Source organism: Stegostoma tigrinum, chromosome 13 (genome assembly GCF_030684315.1).
Source record: "Stegostoma tigrinum isolate sSteTig4 chromosome 13, sSteTig4.hap1, whole genome shotgun sequence".
NCBI classification, from domain to species: Eukaryota; Metazoa; Chordata; class Chondrichthyes; order Orectolobiformes; family Stegostomatidae; genus Stegostoma; species Stegostoma tigrinum.
Genome location: NC_081366.1, coordinates 3,198,085 through 3,223,778, shown reverse-complemented (window position 1 = coordinate 3,223,778; position 25,694 = coordinate 3,198,085).

Here is a 25,694-nt window from a genome sequence, read left to right as displayed (position 1 = left end):
ACTGGGGGATTCTTTTTTGGTGGTTATTTCAGGGACAGGGTGTGAGGGATGAGTTTTTGGAAATGTGGGAGACACGGTTGAGTGTGTTCTCAACCACTGTGGGAACAGGAGGGGGAAGGTGCGCGGGAGGTTGCAGTCCTTGAAAGACAAGGATATCTGGGATGTACAGGATAGGAATGCCTAATTCTGGGAGCAGATGTGGCAGAGGTGAAGGAATTGGGAATGGGGATGGAATTTTTGCAGGAAGATGGTGGGACAAGGTGTATTCTAGGTAGCTGTGGGAGTCGGTGGGCTTGAAAATGATATTGGTTTCTAGGTGGTTGCCTGAGATGGAGACAGAGAGGTCCAGGAAGGTGAGGGAGGTGTTAGAGATAGTCCAGGTGAACTTGAGTTTGGGGTGGAAGATGTTGCTGAAGTGGATGAACTGTTCGAGCTTCTTGTGGGAGCAAGAGGCGGCGCCGATACAGTCATCAATGTAACGGAGGAAGAGGTGGGGTTTGGGGCCTGTGTAGGTGCGGAAGAGGGATTGGAGGGCGTGGGTGGTGTCATGGACATAGGTGGGGAATTCCGGGACCAAGGGGGAGAAAATGGAGTCCAGATAGTTGGAGATGAGTTCGGTGGGGCAGGAACAGGGCTGAGACAATGGGTCGACCAGGGCAGGTGGGTTTGTGGATTTTGGGAAGGAGATAGAAGCGGGCGGTTTGGGGTTGGGAAACAATGAGGTTGGAGGCTGTGGGTGGGAGGTCACCTGAAGTGATGAGGTTGTGAATGGTTTGGGAGATGATGGTTTAGTGCTCAGGGTTGGGATCATGATCCAGGGGGTGGTAGGAGGAGGTGTCGGAGAATTGGTGTCTGGCCTCAGTGATGTAGAGGTCAGTGTGCCATACTACAAAAGCGCCTCCTTTGTTTGTGGGTTTGGTGGTGAGGTTGGTGTTGGAGCGGAGGGAGTAGAGGGCTGCCCGTTCTGTGGGGGAGAGGTTGGAGTGGGTGAGAGGGGTGGAGAGGTTGAGGCGGTTGATGTCTCGACGGCAGTTGGAGATGAATAAATCGAGGGAGGGTAGGAGGCCTTGGGGTGGTGTCCAGGAGGAGGGGGTGCATTGGAGGCTGGAGAAGGGGTCTGTAGAGGGAGGGTTAGGCTCCTGGTTAAAGAAGTAAGCGCGGAGGCGGCAGAAAAACTGCTCAATGTTTAAAAGTGACCGGTATTCGTTGATGTGTGGGTGGAGGGGGGCAAAGTTGAACCCTTTACTGAGGACTGACCGTTCGTCCTCAGTAAGGGTGAGGTCTGGGGGGATGGTGAAGATTCGGCAGGGCTGGGGGTGGCTGTCTCCTCTCGAGCTGCTAGCCGTGGAGGCTGTGGGCGGAGCAATGTTGGCGCTGGCTGTGGGCGGAGTTGCGTCAGCTGGGCTTCCATTTAAAGTTTCGGACTCCAGTTCCATTTTCGGCTCGTATGTTTCTGGAAGTGAATAAGCAGACTGGTTGAGAGTCCAAGAGTTTGGATGTGTTCGGTTTAAAGGTTAACTGACCCACGAAGAGTGATAGAAACTGTTCCTGGAGTGATACAATTATATTACCTGGAGATCTATTCGACATGCTGTTGAAGGCTTCGTTGGGCACAAGCTACTTGACTTGTACAAGTAATTCTCTAATAATGTGCCGTATAAAAGTTCTCATTTGGCTTTTGTGGGTAAGAGCTGCTTTGAACTGACCTTTGACATCAAAGTCAGTGACACCAGCAGCTTGTACTTTGGTGATAAATAGCTGAAGGTTCACTATCGGGCGCCAGTCCAGATGGTCCAGTCCTGAGACAGCTGCTCCTTAATCCATTTAAACTCAATATCAAAATCAATACTCTCATTTGCAGACTGAGTGATTAAAATTCCTGATCTGTGCTGTGCATGTCTCCTATGAATTGGATAGTGTCAGTATGGCTTATGAAAACTCCAGTGCTAGTGTAAGATTTTCCTTGTTCAATTAATTGGGCTCCTACTGTTCAGGGGTTGACCCAGTGATTTGTTGTTAAGAGCAGGTCTTGAATGACAAAACTGTAGAAAATGATCTGGCTGAACATTCAATTCAGTGCCCCGTTCCCCACATTCTCTCCCATACCCTTTGATATTTTTAACTTGAAGAACTATATCTAACTCCTTCTTGAAAACATTCAATATTTTGACCTCAACTACTTCCTGTGGCAGAGAATTCCACAAACTCACCACTCTCAAGGTGAAGACATTTCAGCTCTAAAGGATCTACTCTGTACCCTTAGACTGCACCCCCGACTCTGGACTTCTTGCTCATCGGGAACATCCTTTCTTTATTTTCCTGCCTCATTACGTCATGCATGCAGACTCTTAAGATATTGGTATCACTTATAATTTACTATATTAGGGACTGCTGCACATCTGCCCTTATTTCATCACAGCAGCACATTGTTGAATACCTCATTTCAGCTTTTGAACTACATTTTCTCTTAAAATTATCAATTGGCATTTGCAACTGTCATTTGTGGCATGGTGGCTCAGTAAATGGCACTGCTGCCTTCCAGTGCCAGGGACCCAGGTTCAGTTCCACCCTCGGACAACTGTCTGTGTGGAGTTTGCACATTCTCCCTGTGTCTGCATGGGTTTCCTCCAGTTGCAGTTTCCTCCCACAGTGCAAAGATGTGCAGGCTAGGTGGGTTGGCCATGCCAAATTGCCTGTAGTGTTCAGGGATGTTTAGGTTGGGTGGGTTAGACATGTGGAAATGCAGGGGTAGGGGAATGAGTTAGGGTCAGATGCTCTTCAGTGAGGCCTTGTTGGCCAAATGGCCTGTTTCCACACTGTAGGAATTGTTTGAAACACAATGGGCTTAAGGAATGCTCTGAGCAATGTGATTGCAAGCATCACTCCATTTCCTCTCATTCATCTCCCCATTTTTGCCATGTTTCAGATTTACACATAATTGCAATCACCTTTCCAATCATTTCTTCAGGTCATCCGTAATTCCTGGGTGACAGAAAACCGATGAGAACAAAACATTGAATGTTTTCAAGAAGTTAGATACAGCTCTTGGGGCTAAAGTAATCAAAGGGTATGGGGGAGAAAGCAGGAATGGGGACTGAGTTAGATGATCAGCCGTGATCATATTGAATGGTGGAGCAGACTTGAAGAGTTGAATAGCCCACTCCTGCGCCTAGCTTCCATGTTTTGATGTAACGTTTGTTTACTTCTTTGACTGTTGCAGTATAATGTGATTCAGCTTCCTCACATGAGGAAGCTTGACTCTAGTCAGGGGTTAGAAATTCTGCAGCAAAGTAACAATTTCCTGACTCCCCAAAGCTTGTCCACAATCGACATGGCATATGTCAGGAGTGTGATGGAATACTCCCCACTTGCCTGGTTAGATGCAGCTCCAACACTCGAGAAGCTCAATACCATCCACGTCAAAGCTACCTGCTTAATTGGCACCACATCCACCATCTTAAACATTCACATTATTCACCAAACATTCACAATGTTCACCACTGATATACAGCAGCAGAAACAGGTTCCAACAACAAGGTGTACTTCAGCAACTCACCACGGTTCCTCCGATAGCACCTTTCAAACCCAAAACCTTTATCTTTTAAAAACTTCAACAGATACTTGGAAATGCTGCTGCCAGCGAGTACCCATCTAAGCCACTCACCATCCTGATGTGAATCATTGAACCCCTACAATGTGGAAGCAGGCCATTCCGCCCAATGAGTCACACCAACCCTCCGAAGATGTATTTCCCATGACCAATCCACCTCACCTACACATTTCTGGCCATTATGACCAATTTAGCACAACCAATCTCCCTAACCTTTGGACAATGAGAGGAACCCGGAGCACCTGGAGAAAACCCATGCACACGTGGGCAGCATGTACAAACTCCACACAGACACTGACCTGAGGGTGAAATCGAACCCGGTCTCTGGTGCAGTGGGATAGCAGTGCTACTCACTGAGTGACCATGCTGCCCTGGACTTGGAAATACATTGCCGCTGCTTCACCACTGCTGGGTCAAAATCACGTGGTTCCCTCTCCAACAGCATTACTAAAGTGCATTTTGGATTTACCTACAGCACATGGACTGCAGCAGTTCAACAAGGCAGCTCACCGTCACCTTCTCAAGGGCAATGAGGGACAGGCTGTAAATGCAGGTCCAGCCAGAGATGCTCATGACCTGTCAATAGATAATTCAATGATGGTAGCACCATTGAATCTCAAGGGAAGTTAGTTAGATTCTCTCTTATTAAAACTGACCATATCTTGGCACCTGCGTGGTCTAAATGTTACATTAGTCAAGCCGAGATGTTGTCTCAGAGTCTCATATATATTTTAACACTGAAAACTGGAAGAATTGTAGTGTTGGACAGTCTCTGAGGTACAGAGAGTTTACCATGTGACGTATTGCAAATCAAAGCTCTGAAGTGGAACAGTGTTGTGCATTGACCGAAACATCGACCGAGAAACAGAACAGAAAATAACAGCTGAAAATAAAAACAATAAACAGTCTGAAATATTTGACTAGTCCACCCACACCTCCAGCGAGAAGCCTACAATTGGTCTCACAGCACACTCATTTACACAATAGAAGGCTGTGGAATGGACATGCACTCGGAGGCAAACCTTTCATCTACTAGTGTCAAGTGAATCCATACGGTTTTCAATCCAATCAGCCACAGCCTTATTGAATGGTTGAAATGCTCAAGGGGTTGAATGGCTGACACTTACTTCCAATCTGTTTGTTTATATGTTCAGCGCAAGACTCAGAGGTGGGGAGTGAATTCAAAGTTAGTGCTTCACCATTGATCCGTTGCTAGAATTAATGCCACTGTCTGTTTCAACAAAATGAGTAATGTTTAATGGATCAGTTGTCCTCTGGCTCATTCTTCCTCTCCTCCTCCTCACTTTGCGTACAGGGAAATTGAGAGAAAAAGAGCTTTCTAACTCTCTGCCAAGTGCAGACCAGTTGCTAACAGACTGTCACAGTTTCAGTCTTGGCTCAGTGATACAAATTTTCTAATCACTCGGCTGGCTTAGTGGTTAGCACTACTGCCTCACTGCATCACGGGCCCGGGCTCAAGTCCACCCTTGGCAACTGTCTGTGTGGAATTTGCACATTTTCCATGTGCCTGCATGGGTTTTCTCTTGGTGCTTTGGTTTCCTCCAAAGATGTGCAGGTTAGGTGAACTGGCCATGCTAAATTGCACATAGTGTCCAGGGTTGGGTGGGATGCTCTTCAGAGGGTTGGGGTGGAATTCATAGACTAAATGACCTGCTTCCACAGGCATTCTATGATTCTGAACCCATTCAGTGATGTTATTGCACTCCTCTAGAGCAGGTGTGACTTGAACAGGGGCCTCCTGGTCCAGGGTAGCGACACCACCACTGCACCCCAAGAAGTTCCTGCATGGCTCAGTGTTTGCTGCTATCACCCCTGAGTTTGATGACTGTGGATTTAATTGTCACTGCAAAGACCTGAAGTATGTAATCTGAACATCAGAACATGTTCTGTGGGAGGTGCCGACTTATAAATGGCCACAAAAGATTCTGCAGAACTATTAGAATGTGAGCAAAGAAGTTCTCCCTGATTCTCTCCTGGCCAACACTTATCTCTCAAACACATATCTAAACAAAAACAGAGATAATCTCAACATTGTTTTGCTGCCCTTCCTCCCACTATCACTTCCTGAGGGAAAATAAATGCCTGATAACACTGTTCATATCTGTTATACTCAATCATTCTTTTGTATCAGAGACCCACGTGCTTTTCCACACAATAGTTGATGTCACATAAACTACTTCGTGTAACTGTCACATGCTTTTGAACCATGAGAGATGCGTTAGCGAAGGAAGAAACTTTTTCTTCCTCATTCTGCACTTGCTGAAGGCTGGTGAATTTTGCACATGTCCTTCAGCTACAGCTGTGGAACACATTTGTTTCATTTGGTGGAATTACTTTGAAGGCTGATACCATGTCTCCCCACAGTCTTTTCTCCAGCTAAGCTGTGTTTAATCACTTGATCTATTTTTCATAAGACAGGCCCCTCAGGCCTGGCCACATTTCTCTCAAACTTTTAAATTATTTTTGATGTAATATGATGATAACTTGTTCTGCAGACTCCAGAAATCAGGACCCCATTGATTAAAACCAACAAACCTTTTACTTTCACTTTTGTTGTACACACTGTTTATCAGAAAGTTTGATACCTTCACTCTGACTTTTTATTTGTTCACAGGCCGAGCCAGCATTTATCACTCATCCTGAATTGCCTGGAGGCAAGTTAACAATGACAATATTGATGCGTGTCTGGAGTCACGTGTCGTCCAGTCCAGGTAAGGAAGGCAGATTTCCTTCCCTAAAGGACGTCAGTGGGTTTTTATAACAGTCAAATGACCAACACTGGTTATCACTGGTCCAGATTTTTATACAAATTGTTTATCGAGTTCAAATTTCACCATCTGCCATGATGGGCTTCAAACCCATGTTCCCTGAATACTAATGCAGGGGTCTGCATTGTGATCCCAATGGGAATGTGACTGCCTTCCTTGTGGCTGCTGAAGGTAAATTTCAGGCTGAAAAACTTATTATCACTCACAGGTAATTACGGATGGGCATTAAGGAGTCAACGTCTTAGACTAAGGAGTCCATAATTCAGGAATGAAATGAGGAGATAGTTCTTCACTTGCAGTTCTGTAAATCTTTGTAATTCTTGACTGCAGAGAGTCATGAATAATTAGTCATTGAGTATTTTGAGGGTAAAGTCACCATAGTTCTACTGAACCAGAAAGTTGCTGTCTCATTGGGTAGAGATGACTGTTGATGGTTTAACATGAGGGACAGTCCACCTCAGGCGAGGGCACAGGTTAACGAAGGGAGCCTTTCCCCTTCATGAAAGCCTCAGCTGGTGTGGGAATTGAACCCGTGCTTTTGGTATCACTCTGCATTACAACACCAGTTGTCCAGACAATTGGGCTAACCAACCTTCAACATTTTGAAGAATTTGTGGAGGATTAAGGGATAGAAACATAGAAATAGGTGCAGGAATAGCCCACTTGGTCCACTGAGCTTGCTCTGCCATTCAATATAATCATGATTGGTTCTCTGTCTCAATACTGTACTTCTGCTCTCTCCTTTTTGTGTTTAGAAACCTATCTTTTTCTTTCTTAAATATATTGTGACGTCCTGCATTGTCTTTTGTGGTGGAAAACTCCACAGGGCTGTCGTTCCCTGAGAGAAGACATTTCTCTCCATGTCAGCCTAACTGGTCTCCCTGTATCCTGACATGGTTCAGGGTTTCCAATCAGAGAGACATCATCACTCCACTCTGACTGTGCAGCCTGTCAAAGATCCTCTCGCGTTCTTTAAAACCCCAGTAAATAAAGTCTAGCTGACCGTCACCCAACAAACTTGCCATCCCAGGAATCATTTTGATGGACCTCTGCTGCTCTCTCTCCCGAGCACACTAACATTTATTTGGGTAAGAAGGCCAAAACTGCACACAACACACCAAGGTGGTCTGAACAAGGCACCCTACAATTGCAGTTAGAACTTCTTGATTCTGACATCAAACATTCCCGCAATGAAAACCAACAAGCCACTTATGTCCTAAGTGTTTGCTCTATCTGTATATTTTCAGTGGTTTGTGTACAAGGGCAATCACAACTATTTGCATATCAACAATTCCCAACCTTTTACTATTTAGATCATGTTTCTATTTTCCACCTGAATTGGACAACGACAACATCACATTTACCATCTGTATCTGCTGCATGTGTGCCCACTCACTCAACTTCTCTAAATTGCCTTGAAGCTGCTTTACTTCTTCCTCTGAATTCACAATTCCTGCCAGTTCTGTGCTGTGAGAAAATCTGAAAATTACATTTTGTTCCCTCATTCAAATTATTGATAATAAATTGCGAATAGCTGGAGCCTAAGCACTGATCTTTGCATTTGTCCATTAGTCACTGCCTTCCTCTCTGAATAATTATTTTGACTCCTTTTATCCCTACTGTCTATTTTCTTCCGGCTAAGCAATTCTCAATCTATGCAAGTATGGTATTTTCAATCTCCTGTGCTTTAATCTTGCACCCAATACCTTATGAGGGACTTTGTCAAAAGTTTTCTGAAAATCCAAATTACACCACATCCACCATTTCTCCCTTGTTTACTTTACATCCTCAAAACTCCAGTAGATTTGTCAAACATTATATCCCTTATACAAATCCACATTACCTTTGTCTAGTCCTGTTGATGTTTTCTAAGTGTCTTACTATCACATTCCTGACAATAAACTCTAGCATTTCCCAGCTGCTGTTGTTAGACCAGGATATTTAATGAATGCAATATGTGTGGAGTTAAGTGAAAAAAATCAGTCAAGATCTATTCAAATAGCAAAGCAGGAACTAGTGAAATAATGACCCCTTCCTGCTAACCATTCTTATGAATGTAGTCTGATTAAGCGTGAACATAGCAGACTAATCGCGATTTGAACATCAACTGATCAAGCAAGCTTCACGCATATCCTGGTTAACCATTCATTTTCTCCACTACCATCTGTTCTGAGGAAGGGTCATCAGACCCGAAGTTTAACGTTGATTTTTCCTTCACAGATGATGCCAGATCTGCTGAGCTTCTCCAGCAACTTCTGTTTTTGTTCTTTTCCTCCACCGCTCTCACCAACCGTTCTCCACCACTCCCTCAGCCGCTGGCCAGTCCTTTTCCATTCTCTACCATCTACCCCTGTAACTGTGCCATCCTTGGGAGAGGTATATTAAAATGGGAAGAAGAAATGCGAAAGAAAATGGCCAATTTAATGAAAAATATTTAAGTTGTTAATTAGGTTAAAAGGAGATAACAGAAATAAAATGCATTGTACGGAAAATTAAATAAGTGAAAAAAACTTTAAAAAAAGCCATAGAACCATGTGGGGCTTTAGAGGTTTAGCTTTTAGAAAACATCTAAATGCTTGCAAAATAGATGGAATTGAACTGCAACTGTTTATAAAAGAGACAGTTTTTAACAAGATTTGATTTGATTTATTTATTATTGTTTCATGTACCTGGGTACTGTGAAATGTTTTATTTTGTTTGCAGTACAGGCTGATCATACCATACAAAGTGCGTAAAGGTAATGGAACAGAATGAGAAATACAATGTTACTGCTGCAAAGAAGGTGCATAAAGAGTGAGATCAACATTAAATTTGATCTGAGAGGTTCATTCAGGAGTCTAATAACATCAGGGAAGAAGTTGTTTCTGAATCAGTGGAAGAGGAAATGAAAACCTGTTTAAACTGTCACAAAGACACATTAAAAGTTTTAAAGCCAACTCCCATGCAATAACATAGCAACCATCCTTGGACACAAAGGAGTCAAGTTTATCACTATCTGTCCTACATTGAGACACTCTGTAAAGTGATGATATTGGAAGGTGAGAATAGTATTCTTTAAATCTTGTTTGTTTGAGCACCCATTTGGTTTTTGAGATGATATCGAACATTGTATTTCAGTTTAAATTAGATCATGTGATAACCATCTTTGATATTTAATAACAGAATTTTTATCCCTACAATGTATTTATAAATTATTCATTGTATTCAATACTAATCAATTGTATGAATACAATAAATATTCATAAGCTCCTAAAGGAAAGATCTAGCCCTGCATTTATATTATCTCAAGCAGGTGCACAGTTCGTTGAATGTAAGGTCTTGGGTAGACAGAGGATGGAAGAAGGCGTTTTGTACGCTTGCCTTCATGAGTCAAAACATTCATTATAGGAGTTGGGATGTCAAGTTGCAGCTGTACAGGGCATGTAGTGAGGAATGCTGAGTACAATTCTGGTCACCCATCATTAGGAAGAATGTTGTAATACCTGATAAGGTACAGAAAAGATTTAGAAGCATGTTCTTGGCACTGGAGGGTTTGCATTAGAGGGAGGGGTTGAAGAGGCTGGGGCTATTTTCCCTGGAGCATTGGAGGCTGAGAGTTGACCTTGTAGATGTTAAGATTATGAGGGGCATGGATAGGATGAATAGCCGAGGTATTTTTCCTAGGCTAGGGGAGCCCAAACTAGAGGGCTTAGTTTTACAGTGAGAATGGAAAGATTTAAAAAGGACCCGAGAGGTAACTTTTTCATGTAGAGGCTGGTATGTATATGGAATGAACAATTATAGGAAGTGGTAGAGGCGGGTACAACTACAACATTGAAAAAGGCATCTGGAAGGGTATAAGAGCAGGAAGGGTTGAGGAGGATATGGGTCAAATTCTGACAAATAGGACTAGGTCAAATTGGGGTAGTTTTCACTGGAGTTGTTGGAGGCTCTGGGTGCAATCTGATGGAAGTACATAAAATTATGGGTGGCATGGACACAGTGCATAGTCTTTTTCACAGGGGGCCGAGGTTTACGGGGAGAAGCTGAAAGTTGAAGGAAATGTGCAAGGCAAGTTAATATGCTGATGGTGGTGTTAGGTGCCTGGAATGCACAGCCAGGGGATGTGGTGCAAATGATACCTATTCCTGTGTTGTACTGTTCCACGTTCTATACTCAACGCCCTTCCTTTGTTTTGGGCACCTGACACAGTCTGTAGATAGACCAACACGAGGAGAGGCCACTTTGGATTTGGTGCTTGACAATGAACCGGGCCAAGTGTTAGACCTGTTGGAAGGAGAGCATTTTGGCAGTAGTGATCATAACTCTGTTACTTTTACAACAGTCACTGAAAACGATAAGTACCATCAGCAGGGTAAGGTTTATAATTGGGGGGAAGGATAATTACAATTCTGTTTGGCAAGAACTGGGTAACATAAAATGGGAACAGATGCTGTCAGGGAAGACCACTATTGAAATGTGGATAATAAAATGTGAGGCTGGATGAACACAGCAGGCCAAGCAGCATCTCAGGAGCACAAAAGCTGACGTTTCGGGCCTAGACCCTTCATCAGAGAGGGGGATGGGGTGAGGGTTCTGGAATAAATAGGGAGAGAGGGGGAGGCGGACCGAAGATGGAGAGTAAAGAAGATAGGTGGAGAGGGTATAGGTGGGGAGGTAGGGAGGGGATAGGTCAGTCCAGGGAAGACGTCTCTCCCTATTTATTCCAGACGTCTTCCCTGGACTGACCTATCTCTTCCCTACCTCCCCACCTATACCCTCTCCACCTATCTTCTTTTCTCTCCATCTTCGGTCCGCCTCCCCCCTCTCCCTATTTATTCCAGAACCCTCACCCTATCCCCCTCTCTGATGAAGGGTCTAGGCCCAAAACATCAGCTTTTGTGCTCCTGAGATGCTGCTTGGCCTGCTGTGTTCATCCAGCCTCGCATTTTATTATCATGCCTTCTTAACAGCCCTGTCAACCTGGGTGGCAACTTTCAAGGATCTGTGTACATGGACATCAAGATCTCTCTGCTCATCTACACTGCTAAGAATCCTACCATTCGCCCTGTACTTTTCCTTCTGGTTACTCCTACCAAAGTGCACCACCTCACACTTGTCTGCATTAAACTCCATTTGCCACCTCTCACCCCAGCTCTGCAGCTTATCTATGTCTCTCTGCAACCTACAGCATCCTTCGTCACTATCCACAACTCCACCGACTTTAGTGTCGTCTGCAAATTTACTAACCCATCCTTGTACGCCCTCAACCAGGTCATTTATAAAAATGACAAATAGCAGTGGACCCAACACCGACCCTTGCGGTACACCACTAGTAACTGGTGTCCAGGATGAACATTTCCCATCAACCACCACCCTCCGTCTTCTTTCAGCAAGCCAATTACCGATCCAAACTGCTGTATCTCCCACAATTCCATTCCTCCGCATTTTGTACAGTAGCCTATTGTGGGGAATCTTATCGAACGCCTTGCTGATACCCATATACACCACGTCAACCGGTTTACTCTCATCTACCTGTTTGGTCACCTTCTCAAAGAACTCAATAAGGTTTGTGAGGCACGACCTTCCCTTCACAAAACCATGCTGACTATCCCTAATCAATTTATTCTTTTCTAGATGATTATAAATCCTATCCCTTATAACCTTTTCCAACACTTTACCAACAATTGAGGTAAGACTCACTGGTCTATAATTACCAGGGTTGTCTCTACTCCCCTTCTTGAACAGCGGAACCACATTTGCTATCCTCCAGACAGCTGGCACTATTCCAGTAGACAATGACGAGTTAAAGATCAATGCCAAAGGCTCGGCAATCTCCTTCCTGGCTTCCCAGAGGATCCGAGGATAAATCCCATCCGGCCCAGGGGACTTATCTATCTTCACCCTCTGTAGGATTTCTTATACCTCTTCCTTGTGAACCTCAATCCCACGTAGTCTAGTAGCCTGTATCTCAGTATTGTCCTCGACAATATTGTCATTTTCTAGATTGAATACTGTTGAAAAATATTCATTTAGTGCTTCCCCTATCTCATCTGACTCCACACACAACTTACCACTGCTATCCTTGATTGGCCCTAATCTTACATTTGTCATTCTTTTATTCCTTAAATACCTATAGAAAGCCTTAGGGTTTACCCTGATCCTATTCGCCAACAACTTCTCATGTCTCCTCCCGGCTCTTCTAATCTCTCTCTTTAGGTATTTCCTGGCTACCTCGTAGCGCTCAAGTGCCCTAACTGAGCCTTCACATCTCATGCGAACATAAGCCTTCTTCTTCCTCTTGACCAGAGATTCCACCTCCTTCGTAAACCACGGCTCCCGCACTCTACAGCTTCCTCCCTGCCTGACAGGTACATACTTATCTAGGACACACAGGAGCTTTTCCTTGAATAAGCTCCACATTTCTAATGTGCCCATCCCTGCAGTTTCCTTCCCCATCCTATGCTCCCTAAATCTTGCCTAATCTCATCGTAATTACTTTTCCCCCAGCTATAACTGTTGCCCAGTGGTATACACCTATCCCTTTCCATCACTAAAGTTAACAGAACAGAATTATAGAGATAAGAGATAATGGGAACTGCAGATGCTGGAGAATCCAAGATAATAAAATGTGAGACTGGATGAACACAGCAGGCCAAGCAGCATCTATGATCGCTATCACCAAAGTGCTCGCCTACTTCCAAATCTAACACCTGGCCAGGCTCATTACCCAGTACCAAACCTAATGTGGCTTCGCCCCTTGTTGGCCGATCTACAAACTGTGTCAGGAAGCCCTCCTGCACACACTGGACAAAAACTGACCCATCTCTCGTACTCGAACTATAGTGTTCCCAGTCAATATTTGGAAAGTTGAAGTCTCCCGTGACAACTACCCTGTCTCTATCACTCCTATCGAGAATCATCTTTGCTATCCTTTCCTCTACATCTCTGGAACTATTCGGAGGCCTATAGAAAACTCCCAACAAGGTGACCTCTCCTTTCCTGTTTCTAACCTCAGCCCATACTACCTCAGTTGATGAGTCCCCAATCATCCTTTCTGCAACTGTAATACTGTCCTTGACCAACAATGCCACACCTCCGCTCCTTTTACCATCTTCCCTGTTCTTACTAAAACATCTAAATCCCGGAACCTGCAACAACCATTCCTGTCCCTGCTCTATCCATGTCTCCGAAATGGCCACAACATCGAAGTCCCAGGTACTAACCCATGCTGCAAGTTCACTCACCTTATTCCGGACGCTCCTGGCATTGAAGTAGACACACTTCAAACCAACTTCTTGCTTGCCAGTGCCATCTTGCTTCCCTGAAACTTTATTTCGGACCACCCTACTCTCAACCTTTTCTATACTTGAACTACAATTTTGGTGCCCATCCCCCTGCTGAATTACTTTAAACCCACCCGAATAGCCTTAGCAAATTTCCCCCCCAGGATATCGGTACGCCTCTGGTTCAGGTGAAGACCATCTTGCTTGTAGAGGTCCCACCTACCCCAGAAAGAGTCCCAATTATTCAAGCATGCAAAACCCTCCCGCCTGCACCATCCCTGTAGCCACGTGTTCAACTCCTCTCTCTCACTATTCCTCGCCTCACTAGCACGTGGCACAGGCAACAAACCAGAGACAACAACTCTGTTCGTCTTAGCTCTCAGCTTCCATCCTAGTTCCCTGAATTTCTGCCTTAAATCCCCATCTCTCTTCCTACCTATGTCGTTGGTGCCAATGTGGACCACGACTTGGGGCTGCTTCCCCTCCCCCTTAAGGATCCCAAAAACATGATCAGAGACATCACGCACCCTGGCACCTGGGAGGCAACACACCAACCGTGAGTCTCTCTCGTTCCCACAGAACCTCCTATCTGTCCCCCTAACTATGGAGTCCCCAATGACTAATGCTCTGCTCCTCTTCCCCCTTCCCTTCTGAGCAGCAGGGACAGACTCTGTGCCAGAGACCTGTGCCCCACTGCTTTCCCCTGGTAAGTCCCCCCCCCCAACAGAATCCAAAACGGTATACTTATTATTGGGGGTGATGGCCACAGGGGATCCCTGCACTGCCTGCCGGTTCCCTTTCGGTCCCCTGACCGTAACCCATCTGCCTTTTTTCTATACTTGAGGAGTGACTACCTCCCTGTAACTCCTCTCAATAACCCCCTCTGCCTGCCGAATGATCCGAAGTTCATCCAGCTCCAGCGCCAGTTCCCTAACGCGGTTTTCAAGGAGCTGGAGTTGGGTGCACTTCCCACAGATGTAGTCAGCATGGACTTAGGAGAGCTAGAAGGGGGCATGAAAAAACCTTGGCAGATAGGATCAAGGAAAACTCCAAGGCTTTTACACATACGTGAGGAATAAGAAATTTACAAGAGAAAGGGTAGGGCTGATCAAGGATTGTAAAGGAATTTTGTGCACAGAGCCTAAAGAGGTAGGAGAGGTCCTTAATGATTACTTTTCTTCAGTATTCACATCTGAGAGGGACCTAGTTGTAGAGGAGGACAGTGTGAAAGAGGCTGGCTGGTTAGAGGAGGTCGATGTTAGTAAGGAAGATGTGCTAGGAATTTTGAGGAACTTGAAGATAGAAAAGTTCCCCGGGCCTGATGGGATTTATCCAAGGGTTGTATGGGAAGTGAAGGAAGAGATTGCAGGGCCTTTGGCGATGATCTTTTCGTCCTCTCTGTCCATGGGTATAGTGCCAAAGATTGGAGAGAAGCAAACGTTATTCCCCTGTTCAAAAAAGGGAATAGGGACAACCCCGGAAATTACAGGTCAGCTAGTCTTACGTCAGTGGTGGGCAAATTATTGGAAAGGGCTCTGAGAGACAGGATTTATGATCACTTGGAAAGGCATAGTTTAATTCGTGATAGTCAGCATGGATTTGCGAGGGGTAGATCATGCCTCACAAACCTTATTGAGTTCTTTGAAGAGGTAATCAAACACATGGATGAAGGTGGAGCAGTGAATGTCTTATACATGGATTTAAGTAAGGTGTTTGATAAGGTTCCCCATGGTGGGCTCATGCAGACATATGGGTTAGGGGGAAATGTGGCAGATTGGATTTAGAACTGGCTGACCGTTAGAAGACAAAGGGTGGTAGTGGATGGAAAATATTTAATATTGTGTTACCACAATGATCTGTCCTGGGTCCTCTCCTATTTATGATTTTTGTACATGATTTGGATGAAGGAGTGGAAGGGTGGATTTGCATGTTCACAGATGAAACGAAGGTGGGTTCGTTGTGGACAGTGTGGAGGGCTGTTCTAGATTACAAAGGGACATTGATAGGATGCAGAGCTGGTCTGAGAAGTGGCAGATGGAGTTTAATCCTGAAAAGTGTGAGGCCGATTTATTTTGGAAGGACAAACTTGAAAGCAGAATACAGGGTTAACGGAAAGATTCTTGGCAGTGTGGAGGAGCAGAGGGATCTCGGGGTTCATGTCCACAGTTCCCTGAAAGCTGCCACCCAGGTGGATAGAGTTATTAAGAAGGTGTATGGTGTGGAAGCTTTCATTAATAGTAGGATTGAGTTCAAGAGCCGTGAAGTTATGCTGCAGCTGAACAAAACCCTGGTTCGGCCACATCTGGAGTATTGTGTCCAGTTCTGGTTGCCTCATTACAGGAAAGATGTGGAAGCGTTGGAAAAGGTGCAGAGGAGATTTACCAGGATGTTGCCTGGAATGGAGTGAAGGTCTTTCGAGGAAAGGTTGAGAGAGCTAGGCTTAACTCTTTAGAACGACAAAGGATGAGAGGTGACTTGATAGAGGTGTACCAACTAATCAGAGGTATAGATAGAGTGGACAGCCATCACATGGATGAAGGTGGAGCAGTGAATGTCTTATACATGGATTTAAGTAAGGTGTTTGATAAGGTTCCCCATGGTGGGCTCATGCAGACATATGGGTTAGGGGGAAATGTGGCAGATTGGATTTAGAACTGGCTGACCGTTAGAAGACAAAGGGTCTTTCTGAGGGTGAAGGTAGCTATTAGGAGGGGATATAGTGTTAAAGTGAGTGCAGGTCGGTATAGGGGAGACATCAGAGGTAGGTTCTTTCCCTTGAGACTGGTCAGGGCATGGAATGCATTGTCAGAGAGAGTCGTGGCATCGGCCTCATGCGGGGCATTTTAGCAGCTATTAGAAAGGCATATGGATAGTAGCATAAGGTAAGATAGAGGTTATATAGACCTTAGGATTAGCGTAAAAGTTCGGCACAACATGGTGGGCCGAAGGGTCTGTACTGTGCTGTACTGTTCTGTGTTCTATGTTCTCCCTTAAATCCTCCCAACCTGCTCTTCTTCAAGGAAAGCAACCCCAGCTTCTCCAATTTACTCACAGAACTCCCTGTGGTATCTCTAATGCTGTCATAACTTGCTAACTTGAGATGTTTAGAACTGGACACAATTCTCCAGTTCAGACTGATACAACACTTATTTGCTGTTGTACTCAGTATCTGGACTGGTAAACTTCAGGATCTTGTGTGCCTAATTAACTACTTTCTGAGCCTCACCTGCTGACTTCAATGATTTATGGGCACGTGTCATGTCCCAGTGATCCTGCACCAATGAAGAACTGTCTCCTTTGATTTACATCATGTCCCCTTAATCTTCCTTATGAAGTGAATTGCTTCGCAGTTGCTGCATTTCAGCTGGGGAAGGTGAGCTGGAGGGAGGATGCACAGATGGCTCAGTGTGATTTGGACATGCTGAGTGAATGGGCACATGCATAACGGATGAAATATAATGCAGATAAATGTGAGCTTATCCACCATTGTGGCACATACAGGAAAGTACCTCAGTACCTGAATGGTGACAGACTGGGACAGGGAGAGGTGCAAGTGACCTGGGTGTTTTCATATCCCAGTTGCTGAACGTAAGCAAAAAGCAAAAGAACTACAGAGGCTGGAAATCAGGAACAAAAATAGAAATTGCTGGAAAAGCTCAGAATGTCTGGCAGAAGAAGTGGAGAGAAATCAGAATTAATGTTTCAGGTCCAGGGACCCTTCAGGAGGTTCGCTGGGCCTGGGAAGTTAAGCCTGATTTTTCTCCACAGATGCTGCAAGTAAGTATGCATGTGTAGCAGTTAGTGAAGAAGACAAAGAGTATGTTGACTTTCAGAGCGAGAGGACCTGAGTAAAATTTTGGCCAGTGCTTCATCTCACAAGGAAATGGTAGTACTAGAAAGTTGGGGGAGCAGGGGTGTGATGAAAGGAAAGGTAAAGCTCCAAGTAGTGTAACGGCCAATGGGGAGAAAAAGCAACAAGTTAACATCTGTGAGCTTGGATTCGTCTGCATGGACAAGTGTGAAAAAAGTGAAAAGAAAAAGAACTCAAGAGAGGTTATTAAGGTCTCCAGAACATAAAGTAGAACAGAATGTTTGGAAAGGGTTCGAAATCAAACTTCAAGCACACTCGATAAAGAGATGACAATCAGAAGAGGGATGGTTAGTACAGGACTGAAGATGTTGCATCTGACTGCATGCAGTATATGAAATAAGATAAATGAGCTGTGGCGCAGATCGAAATTGGTAGGTATGATGTTGGGGGTGGGGGTTTTCATGGAAATGTAGCGGCAAGGGGATCAGGATTAGAAGTTAAATATCCCCAAGGATCTGTATCCTACCAAAAAGACAGGCAGGTGGACAAAGGGGGTGGGGTTGCCTTATAAATAACAAATGACATTAAATCAATAGCAAGAAACAATGCAGGGTCAGATGCTATAGAATCTGTATGGGTAGAGTTGAGGAACTGCAAAGTTAAAAACATAATGGGAGTTATGTACAGGCCTCCAAACAGTGGTCAGGAGCTGAGGCACAAGATATACCAGGAGATAGAAAAGGTGAAAAAGAAAGACAAGGTTACAGTGATCATGGAGGATTTCAATGTACAGATGGACTGCGAAAATCAGGTTTGTAGTAGATCGCAGAAAGGGAATTTGTGGAATGTTTCTGAGATGGCTTTTTGGAGCAGTTTTTGGTGGATCCCACTAGACACCAGGCAGTTCTGGATTTAATGTTTTTGCAATGAGGTAGGCTTGAAAAGGGAGCTTAAGGTGAAGGAGCCCTTAGAAGGCAGTGACCGTAATATGACAGGGTTTATTCTGCATTTTGACAGTGAGAAGTTGGAATCAAAAGTAGGGGTATTACAGTTGAATAAAGGGGCATGAAGGAAGAGCTGACCAGAATTGACTGGGAGAGGCGCCTACCAGGAAAGACATTGGAACAACAATGGCAGGAACAACAATTTCTGGGAGTAACCTAGGAGACAAATAATGCAGGAGATACAGCAAAAAAAATCCCTTGGAGAAAAAAGCTTACTAGAGGGAGGACAAGATACCATGGTTGACGAGGGAAGTCAGGGACAGTATAAATGCAGAAAAGAAAGCATATAATGTAGCGAAGGGCAGTGGGAAGCCAGGGAATTGGGAAGACTACAAAGACCAACAGAGGACAACTAAAATCGAAATAAGGAGGGAGAAGATTAAATGTGAGGGTAAGCTAGCCAGTATGTAAAAGAAGATTGCGAGAATATTTTTAGATATATAATGGGCAAAAGAGAGGCAAAAGCGGACATTAGAACACTGGAAAATGACTCTGAAGAAGTAGTAATGGGAAACAAAGAAATGGCAGAGAAGCTGAACAAGTACTTTGCCTCAATCTTCACGGTGGAAAACATGAGTAACATCCCAAAAATTCAAGGGAGTCAGGGTACAGAGGTGAGTATGGTTGCCATCGCTAAGGATAAGGTGCTAGAAACACTGAAAGGTCTGAAGGTATATCGATCACCTGGAGCAGATGGGCTACATCTCAAGGCTCTGAACGAGATAGTTGAAGAGATAGTGGAGGTGTTAGTAGTGATCTTTCAGGAATCACTAGAGTCAGGGAAGGTCCCAGAGGACTGGAAAATCACTAATGTAACACCCTGTATAACAAGGGAGTAAGGCAAAAAATGGGGAATTACAGGCTGATTAGTCTAACCACGGGCGTGGGTAAAATTTTGGAGTCCACTGTGAAGGATAGGGTTTCTGAATACGTGGAAGTGTATTGTAAAATAGGGAAAAGTCAGCATAGTCTCACCAAAGGGAGGTCATGCCTGACAAATCTATTAAAATTCTTTGAGGAAGCAATAAGCAGATTAGATCAAGGAGAGTCAAGGGATGTTATATATCTGGACTTCCAAAGCACTTTGATAAAGTACCACATAGGACAAGGTAACAGCCAAATGTGTTAGAGAGGCAAGGTGCTAGCATGGATAGAAGATTGGCTGTCTGGCAAAGAGCAGAGAGTGGGGTTAAAATGGTCCTTCTCAGGATGGCAGCTGGTGAATAGAGGTGTTCCACAAGGGTCAGTGTTGGGACCTCAGCTTTTCACTTTATACATCAATGATCCAGGTGAAGAAACTGAGGGCATTCTGGCTAGGTTTGCAGATGATACAAAGATACGTGGAGGGACCGGCAGTATTAAGGAGTCGGGGAGGTTGCAGAAGGATTTCGATAGTTTAGGAAAGTCGGCGAAGAAGTGGCAGATGGAATACAATGTATGAAATTGTCAGGCCATTGCACTTTGGATGGCAGAATAGAAGCATAGACTATTTTCAAAATGGGGAGAAAACTCAGAAATCTGAAGTGCAGAGGGACTTGGGAGTCTTAGCCCAGGATTTTCTGAAGGTAAACTTATAGGTTGAGTTGGTAGTTTGGAAGGCAAATACAATGTTGGCATTTTTTTCAAGGGGACTAGAATATTGAAGCAGACACGTACTTTGGAGGCTTTCTAAAGCTTGGCCAGACCACAGTTAGAATATTGTGAGCAATTTTGGGTCCCATATCTCAGGATGGCTGTACTGGCACTGGAGCAAGCCCAGAAGAGGTTGACAAAAATGATCCCATGAATGAAAGGCTTAACACATGAGGAAAGTATGATGACTCTTGGTCTTTCCTGGATAGAGTTTAGAAGATTGAACTGAACATTACAGAACACTGAATGGCCTGGGTGGAGTGGATGTTGGGAAGATGTTCCCATTGGCAAGAGAGACTCAGACCTGAAGGCACAGACTTAGAGTAAACAGAAGACTTTTTAAGATTGAAAAGAGGAGGAACTTCTTCAGCCAGAGAGTCATGAATCTATGGATTCATAGCTATAGAAGGCTATGGAAGTCAGGTCATTGCTGATATTTAAGACATAGATAAGTTTTTGATTGTAAAGGGGATCAAGAATTACGGGGGAAAGACAGGGGAATGGGACTGAGAAATTTATCAGCCGTGATTGAATGGTGGAGCAGATTTGATGGGCCAAATGGCCTAATTTATGCTCCTATGTCTTCTGGTCTAATGGCCTAATGGTCTCCCAGCCCATTTATGGACATCATGATGGGGCACGCTATTGAGAGAACTTGGGACAGTCGGGAGCTAGCTGCCTATTCATTTTGCCTGGAATGAGCCAAGCTCTGTTCACTTGATAAAATGACATGCATTTGCAAAGTGTTATGTAACCTTGAAACATTATGTCTGATGGCAGTGTAAGTCATCCGTACTAAGGTAGGCTGACATGGGATCTGTCACCTCACATCCAAAGCGTACATCTTGCTGTTGTCATGAAATCTCAGTGTCTGCTTGGGCAAGTGTGTATTGCTTGCAATCAGTAGAAAATCTACAAAGCAGTGGTTGTAAATGTATCCCAAACAGGCTCCAAGAGACTTGTTTATTTTGAGTATCAGTGCCTCAAACTGGAGTTGATACCTGATCCTCCAAGCGGGTTTGACTGCAGCTGCTCGCGTTAATGGAGCACGCACAAGTCATGTACACATTTGTTACTACATGCGTACATGGAGTTAATCTCCCCACTCACACCAAGTTGAGCAGAGGGAGCGATGACAGCTTTAACTGTCCTGTATCAGATCTGGGCACAGGATGAAGTCAATCCTGCAAGAGGATTTGCTTCAAATTTGGATCAATTCAGCTACAGTAACTTCCTGGCATCCGCACCATCAGATGTGGTGCCCCAGTGAATTTGGAGTTTTATTTTGGATTTCAATTACCAAGTTAAGTGGAAGGACCTTTGGCAATATGACATTGGAAACAAAACCATTCAGCAAATTCCACTGAAAACGAAGTTACTGGAAAAGCTCAGCAGACCTGGCAGCATCTGTGAAGGAAAACACAGAGTTAGGGTTTCAGGTCAGGTGACCCTTCCTCAGAACAGAATTACACTCATCAGCTCATCAGGTACAAGCTGTTTATCAAACTGAACAGTCCAGCAAATATAACCAAGTGTGGGGCTGGATGAACACAGCAGGCCAAGCAGCATCTTAGGAGCACAAAAGCTGACGTCTTGGGCCTAGTCTAGATAACACTTTGTTATCTTGGATTCTCCAGCATCTGCAGTTCCCATTATCTCAGTCCAGCAAATATATTTCTTAAAAATTAAACTTTGAAAGTTTGAAGTGGAGGCGTGAATTCGTAAATATGTCATCAGCACTGATAAAGAGAGACAACAGGTGAGTGACCGGCCCACAATACTGAAGCTGTGCCTCACTACCCACTGGGCATATTTTGGCCTGTTTAATCTCCATGAAGAAAGGTGCAGGCCATGAAGACTGACAGGAAGACAGAGACAGCAATGGGACACCTGGCAGCTTGACTGAACAGGGCAAGAAGGTTATCTCCTTAATCAATCAGATTGACTGACTGTAAATTTAACAGCATAACGAGTGTGAATTACAGTAGGCAAATTTAATGTCAAGTAAGGCAGTAAAAGAGAAATCAAGTGAAAGAAAGAAACATCAAATTAAAAAAGAGCAAAGACATACAGAAAAACAATTTTCACATTTTTTCTAAAAAAATCCAAAAACTAAAAATAAAAGGAAAGCATTTGTTGTTGTAACAGCCAGAAATCGTCATTGGCAGTAATGCAACACTTACCAGCTTGTTAAGAAACCTGGCAGTCCATTCAGCGTAATTAAATCTCCATAGCAGGTCCCTCAGAACAGACCAGCTTTTACTACTTTTTTGTTATTCATTTGTGGGATGTGGGTATCACTGGCCGCCCCAGCATTTCTTGCCTGTCCCTAGTTGCCCCTTCAGAAGGTGGTGGTGAGCTGTCTTCTTGAACCGTTGCAGTACATCTACTGTGGGTTGACCCACAATGCTATTAGGAAGGGAATTCCAGGATTTTAACTCAGTGACAGTGAAGGAACAGTGACATATTTCCAAGTCAGGATGGTGAGTGGTTTGGCGGGGAACTTGGAAGTGATGGTGTTCCTACATGTCTGCTGCCCTTATCCTTCTAGACGGAAGTGGTTGTGGGTTTGGAAGGTGCTGTCTGAGGATCTATAGTAAACATGGTGAGTTTAATTCGTATCGACCAGAAACTTCATCTCACTGACTTGGTTATGAGTGATTTATGAATAGGGTGATTAATAATGGGAAATCAATACTCATGATATTCAATGTTCTGTAAGAATAAGCAAAAAGGAAAAAGAGGTGGAGTTGTGCTGTTAATGAGGAAAGGTATCAATGTGGTAGCAAATCATGATACAGGAGCAATAAAACATGATATGGGATCACTTTGGGTGAAATCAGGGATAGCAAGGGCAAGATGTCACAGGTGGGAGGAGCCTATAAGCTTTCACTGTTGGTCAAAGTGTAATGTAAATCAAGGAATAATGGAGATGCGTAAGAAGGGCACCAGGGTTGTCGTGAGTGATACTAATCTGCATATCGAGTGGACAAATCAAATAGGCAAGGGTAATGTGAAATAAAATTTCGAGAGCAGATCAAGGGATTGTTCCTTAGAGCAGGGATGTGGAGGTCCCAGTGTTGGACTGGGGTGGACAAGGTCGGAAATCAAATGGCGCCAGGTTATAGTCCAACCGGTTCATTTGTAATCACAGGCTTTCAGAACGCTGCTACTTTGTCAGGTAAGAGCAGCACATTTTAAATCTTGCAACATTTAGTGAGGTAGGATGAATAATAGATCTTGGAGTTTAACATCCTCGCAGTGCATCAACCCTAATCCTAACCCTAACTCTCACCCGAACCCTTGCCCTAACCTTAACCCTAAAAGTGGTGAGCCTGTGGAATTCTCTGCCTCAAAAAGATGAGGCCAATACATTGAATATTTTCAAAAAAGAGTTTGAATTAGCTTTTAGGGCTAAAGGATTCAAAGGCAATGGTGCAAAGAGAAAACTGAGTTGGATGAGTAGCCATGATGATAGTGAGTGAAGGAGCAGGCTCAAAACCCTGAATGGCCTACTCCAGCTCCTACTTTCTACATTTCCTGTTTCTTAACACCTCTTTCTCCAGGCCACTTAGGGATTGGTAATAATTGCTGGTTCAGCCAGTGATTTCACATTTTGTGCATGAATTTAATACATGGCAGATATGAGTGATCTCGCAGTTACTTTGACAGTAAAGCTGGAGGAACACAGCAGGCCAGGCAGCATCAGGGGAGCAGGAAAGCTGACGTTTCAGGTCGGGACCCTTCTTCAGAAGTGTCAGCTTTCCTGCTTCTCCGACGCTGCTTGGCCTGCTGTGTTCCTCCAGCTCCAGACTGAGTTATCTTTGATCCCAGCAGTTCTTACTGTCTCTGAGTGAGCGTGGAAGAGGCTGAGTGGGACAGACTGAGAAGTATATAAGCCCAGGGGCAGATATGTGGGACAGTGGTTAGCTAACTGAAACGAAGACCCCTCATTTATGCCTCAGCTAGAAGAATGCAAGCCAGTCTACGGAAATAAACAACCTCAATAATTTCAGACCCTTTGGAACCTACACAGGTATCAACGGATTCAGAAGCAAACGTATTTTATCTTGGAACCTTCACACCACTATGCGAACTGAACAGATATCCATCCAAAGGAAATGCCAGACATTCCAAACCCATCAAAATCATCCGAATCGAAAAATTATTCTCACCCACTCCGTACTCGGGGAACGCTTTCAGCCTTGAAAGGAGGAACAACGGCTAACTGATTTAAGGAGGGCCTGCAGTGTGATATAACTGGAGACCCAGAGCCCAGCGCAGCAGTGAAGTGAAAGGTGAAGTGCAAAGCAAAGCGTTAAGGAGAGAGAAGCAAGGAAAGAGAGCGAGAATCCTGCACTGAGTGGGTCAACGCGAAACTAGTACAGTGAGACCAACTACTGAAAACTAACCACCATTCGACATCCAGAGGCAACCGAAGGCATCCCGAGATACAACACACTAACCAGGGCAACACCAGCAACGTCCTCCACCAGCCGCAACAACAAGCCGCTCACAAAACCGCCTGGAGGAGGAGAAACAACTCTACTGGCCAGTCCCACCTGTTCAACTGCATCGACAGACATTGCCCGACTATTATCGGTATCTGAGCTCCTTCGCAAAGCCCCATGTACAGCAGGCGGCTCTGGACCGTACCAGTCAAAATCGCGGTTTGCACACCAGTGGTTTGCCTAAGGATATGAAGACCCTTATACCAGCTAGGCTGGTCATAGCCAAGGAAAGGGGGATTTGGAGTTAACGGTGCAATGTACCTCTAAAGAAGGGAAGTGGATTAGGAGAGATATTTCTCCCTCTCTCCCTCTTTTCCCTATTAGTGTAGTAACAGTCACCCACTATATTTATTTTACTCATTGTATTAATTAACTGGGGGTTAAGGTAACTGGGAGACGGTCTCAGTCAGAGACAGGCGGGTTCTAATTTAATGTTCACTCTCTTTTATTGTAACTATATTAATTCTGCATGTTTGTCTAATAAAATCAGTTTTCTTTGTCTCTGAAACATCGGCCTCCAATGTTTTTCCACCGCACCACGTTACAAACATAAGCCCGGTGTTAGAACCAGGGAGCACTCACGACATGACGTCTCTGATTCTCCGCAGTTCCTGTCAGGCCAGCTGAGTTTCTCCTGCATTCTCTGTTGAGGTTTTATAGCAGAAGCTATTTCAATCAGTTGGGAATTGAAGAGCTTTCTTCAGTGAAAAGAAAAGCCACTTCTTCATGCAAAACATGCTTAAAATGTGGATTTCTGTTTGGAGATGACATCGGACCAGATGTTAAACTTATATCTGAGATTGATACATTCCTGTTACCCATAGACCAAAGTAGGTGACAGATCTCATTGATTGATGGGATTTCTGATAGCAATCCAAGTTTGCCTTTTGATAAGCTCAAACAATGACTTTTGACACTGGTTTTGATTTTCATATTTGGCATCATCCTTTCCTGTTCCTGGGACAAATTACTCTTCTTTTTGAGCCCATTGTGCCAATGTGCCTAAGCACTACAGACTGATAAAAAATAAAATGAATACATTAAAACACCAGAAGGCAAGCAAAGGAAATTG